We start from the raw sequence: 5,358 nt of genomic DNA, 5'->3' as shown, positions 1-5,358 counted from the left end.
GTGGTTTGCATGTTTGTTTGTGTGGAGTGGGAAGGAAGTGAGGGCAGATGTGACTTATTCTGAGTATTAATTCAAGTTTAAAAGTAAAATCTTTAGGTTTGCCTTGTCCAGTAACAAATGCCAAAAGCCATAAATGCTCATTCTCTCTCTCTCTCTCTTCTCTCTCTCTCTCTCTCTCTCACACACACACACACACACTTGCTTAATGCAATATTTACACTGTTTTTGCTTCAACAAACTAAATAGAAGAGAGGTGGTATGTTAAAGGGGCATGCTATCTTATTAAGGGCAGTCATTCTCTCACAGAAAGAATCACTTTACTAGTGTAGGAAGAATCACTGCCTACGTCAGCTGTGTGTCAATGACCTCTGTCACTGCCCCCAGTCTGCACAGTGAGACTGGAGACTGTGTGCCATGGTCTACAGATTCCTCACTACAGAAAACTTGCTCCAACATTCTCCATGAGAGTCACAGCGAGATTGATTATGGGGTCAATGCTCAATGGCATGGTGGCTGGCCAAGTTTTTTTGCAGACACTTTTACTAGGGGACTGAGGATTATAGCAGCAAGCCATCTTAGCATAGAGCCTTATCTGTGTTTCCACAGACTGTCTTTCAAACCCAAGCAACTTGTTCATAATATTCACTTTTCAGGCAAAAACGTATTTTCCACTTTTTTTCTTTTCTTGATAAAAAGTTTAAAAAATGAAGTTTGCATAAATACGTGTGTGATGTTTCTTAGGAACAATGTTTGCCATTTGACAAAGTGTGGTGAAATTTTGTCAGAACAAGTTTACTTGAAGGAGGGATGAGACATCCTTTATCAATGTTTATATAAATCACACGCATCAGAGAGAGTGGGAGGGAGAATCTTGGTTCTCTGGCACTCCCAGTACCCACATTGAGATCCAAGAGTGTCCTGATGATTTTCCTGTCTCAGTAAGTAATTAAGCTTTTCCTGAAGGAGCTCAGTTAAGTCCAAGCTTAATTTCAGTCCAGTCCAATGTTTAATTTGCTTTTTCAGTTACAGGAAATGAAAGCGTGACTCAGAATTTTCTCTATGTATCCCCTCAGATCTTTAGCACACTGAGAGTAGTTACAGAGTCTCAAAGCATATCCCCACAAGATGCTTTATTTATTACAAAGGAAAAAACACTAATTTTCCAGAGAATCCTGGAATATATCACCTTAACCAAGTTATCAAGGTTAACATCATTAGTACAGGAAAAATTAAATTGCCTGCCACTAAAAAGAACAATTTTTATTTCTTATGTATTCCTGACCCAATAAAACAAAACGAAACAGCGCAATGAGAATGTAACTATAAGGAAACATTAGAGGGTTCAATGGTGCCCACCTGTAGTCCCAGCTACACGGTAGTTTGAGGCAGGAGGATTGCTTGAGGCCAGGAGTTCAAGACCAGCCTGGGCAATATAGCAAAACCCTGTCTCAAAGGAAAAAGAAAAGAAAACATTAAACAAATCCAAACCCAATTTGAAAGACTGTTCTAGATTGAAGAACACTAAAAAGACAAGACAAAGTCACCATGTAATCCTAGGCGGGAGCTTGGACTAGAAAAAAATTTCTTTTTGCTATAAAGGACACTCTGGCAATTGTGAGAATGCACTTCAAAGACCTCAACTTGGAGCTTAATTCATAAAGGACCCCAGCTGCCTCACTCCTCCATTGCATGTTTGTATGAAGGCCATGCTTCCATGGGTTGCTCCCAGCTGATGACTGAGTATAGCAAGGACAGGAGGGCAGGCCTTCTCCTGGGAGACAAAGGATGCCTATAATGGCCAACTTTTGCTTGACTTTGAGTGAATATCTGGCATACTTCCACCCAATCTTTTTCCCCCTCTCCTCCACACAGGATCAGACTTGCATCATGGTCTGACAGCTCTCTCATCTTTCGTTGACTCCCAACTCTCAGCAAGATGGAAATGCCCAAATTCCCCTGACATATGGTAGAGGAAGAAATAAAGCGTTTGAGGGAAATGAGCATGAAGGAATGGCTATATTAGGTAAGACCAGAGTAATCCTGCTAGAGGATTTTGTTCTATGACATGTCCCAGATTACACACCACTCACCAAAACCACCAGAAAGCACTGGTGAGAGGGGCACCTGCATCAAAGAAGTCCAGTGATGGCTGTCCACTGCATGCCAAAGAGGATGGTAGGTAAAGCAGTCTCAAAGCTGGGCCCATTAACACCCATGGGAATGCATGATGGGGGCCCTCAAGTAATAGAAGCTAGGAGGTCACAATTACCACAGTGACTGGCATAGTTAGTCAGACAGCCGCTGGGACTAGAGCCACAGGGAGTTGCGGAGATGGTTAATGGAGAATGATGTCCTTAGAGGCAAAATAGACAGACAGCCAATAAAAATGTTACTTAACAACCATAACCCACAAAGAGTGAGAATAAAGGAGCAGGAAGCTGTGGGTGATTGCCCCCAATAAAAATCCACAACTTCTTGTTTAGTTCTCAAACCCAAGTCAATTTGCAGAACTGAAACCCACTGACTGAAGTGATGGGTTCCCAGGAGGAAGAACCTTACAATGCCATGTCAAGTATATACCATGACAATTCCTCCAGCTCTTCCCCAAAGGTACCTATGGGCATTTATTTATGTGACCATATGCTGGGGAAAGGAGATAACCAGACATTTCAAGGGCTGTTGAATATGGTATCTGAGTTAACACTGATACCCAGAAACCTGAAATATCATCACAGTCCCTGTTACAATGGGACCAGGTAATAAATGGAGTCTTGTCTGAAATCTGACTCACAGTGGTTCATTTGGTCTGTGGATGATTTCCCAAGCAGCCAAGTGCACAGTTGGAATACTCCCAACATTAGGCCCTGGTATGTAAAGTACAACTATTATAGTGGGGAAGGTCAAAAGGAAACCTCTGAAGCTGCCCACAACTCAGCCAAGATGATAAATCAAAATTGGTTTCATATTGTAAGAGATTCATGCCACCATTAAAGAACTAAAGGATGCCGAGAAGGTAGTTTCCATTATATTTTCATTTAATTTGTTAGCCTAGCCCCTGAAGAAATTGGCAAGATCCTGAAGAATGACTGTAGACTACCATAGGCTTAACCAAGGAGTAGCCCTTATTTCGGCTGCTATTTGCTATCATCTAGATCAACATTAGTAAGCCTTCAGGTGAAAAGTATGTGAGCACTGATTTGGCAAATGCATTCTCTTCTATTTCAGTTAGAAAGAAGATCAGAAACAGTTCACACTAATGTGAAACAGACCAAAATATTCAGCTACATTTTGCTCCAGGGTTATTTTAACTCGTGCTCTCAATAATAATACAGTACAAAGAAATCTGCATCATCTGGACAGCCCAGAGAACACCACATGGATCCGTTATGTTGACATCATGCTTCTGAACAGATGAACAAGTTGGTGGCTCTGGGGGCCGTGGTAAGACATATGCATTCCAGAGGAATGGAGATAAACCATGCTAAGATTTCAGGAACCAGCCACTCCAGTGAAGTTTTAATGGATTCAGTGGTAAGAGCTGTGCTAGGTGTCCCCTCTATAGTGAAGGACAACTTGCTGTATCTTGCATCCACTACCACAAAGAAGGAAGCATAGCATCTGATAGGCCTATTTAACTTCTACAGGCAACATATTCCATACCAAGTATCCTACACTGGACCATAAATCAGGTGACATGGAGAGCTGCAAGCTTCAAGGGGCCTAGAGCAGGAAGTACTGCAGCAGTACTGCAGTACATGGTGCAATCACACCCTGCAACTTGGGCCCTGCAATCTGACAGCCTGTGGCATTCTATCTGGCAATAGTTGGGCAATGCAGTAAAGGGATCACGGCAAGCTCCATTGGGAGAATCCCAAGGCAGGCACCTGGGATTCTGGAACAAGACCATGACATCTGCAGTAGAGAATTACATGTCATTTGAGAAATAGCACTGGCGTGTTTGTGGACCCTGATAGAGACTGAACACTTATTCTCGGGTCACCAGCTAACCATGCATCTGAAATTGTTCATAATAAGCTGGATTCTGTTGGACCTAACAAGTCCCCAAGCTGGATGGGCCCAGCAGCAGAACATGCTAATGTGGAAATCCAGGATGGAGCTTGAGCAAAGGACACAAGTAAGCAGCATGAGCAGGTAGTCCACACTCTCCTATACTCCCCTATGTTACCCACCACACGTGTACTAGTTTGCACCTATTTCTCTACAGGAGCTGGAGAGGTGCCCATACAACTGAGTGAAAGAGAAAAAAAAAAAAAAACTCAAGCATGGCTTATAGATGAGTTAGCTTAGTATGTGCGTGCAGACCTGAAATGAACTGTGACTGTGTTATAGCCACATGCTGTAGGGAGTAGTCCTGAAAGACAGTGAAGAGGGAAGATTTTCTCAGTAAGCAAAGCTCTGAATCATGCACCTGATTATTCACTTTGTGTGGAAGGAGAAGTGGCCTGAAGTAAGAATAAATAAGCTGAGTGTAGGGGTGTGCACCTGTAGTCTCAGCTTCTTGGGAGACTAAGGCAGGAGGATCACCTGAGCCTGGGAGTTTGAAGCTACAGTGAACTATGATGGCACTGCTGCACTCCACCCTAGGTAACACAGCAAGACACAGTCTCTTTCTTAAAAAGAATAAGAAGGAGAAGGAGAAAGAGAAGAAATATATATCCTTGGGTCACACAAAAGAAACTGTCATCAGAGGGAACAGGCAACCTACAGAATGGGAGAAATTTTTGCAATCTATCCATCAGACAAAAGGCTAATATCCAGAATCTACAAAGAACTTAAACAAATTTACAAGAAAAAAGCAAACAACCCCATCAAAAAGTGGGCAAAGGATATGAACAGACATTTCTCAAAAGAAGACATTTATGCAGCCAACGAACATATGAAAAAATGCTCATCATCACTGGTCATTAGAGAAATGCAAAATCAAAACCACAATGAGATACCATCTCATGCCAGTTAGAGTGGCAATCATTAAAAAGTCAGGAAACAACAGATGCTGGAGAGGATGTGGAGAAATAGGAATGCTTTTACACTGTTGGTGGGAGTGTAAATTAGTTCAAACATTATGGAAGACAGTGTGGCGATTCCTCAAGGATCTAGAACTATAAATAAATACTATTTGACCCAGTGATCCCATTACTGGGTATATACCCAAAGGATTATAAATCATTCTACCATAAAGACACATGCACACGTATATTTATTGCAGTACAATTCACAATAGCAAAGACTTGGAACCAACCCAAATGTCCATCAATGATAGACTGGATTAAGAAAATGTGTCATATATATGCCATAGATTACCATGCAGCCATAAAAAAGGATGATTTCATGTCTTTG

Source organism: Chlorocebus sabaeus, chromosome 16 (genome assembly GCF_047675955.1).
Source record: "Chlorocebus sabaeus isolate Y175 chromosome 16, mChlSab1.0.hap1, whole genome shotgun sequence".
NCBI lineage: Eukaryota > Metazoa > Chordata > Mammalia > Primates > Cercopithecidae > Chlorocebus > Chlorocebus sabaeus.
The sequence above is the reverse complement of the archived record's forward strand: the minus strand, read 5'-3'. Positions refer to the sequence as shown.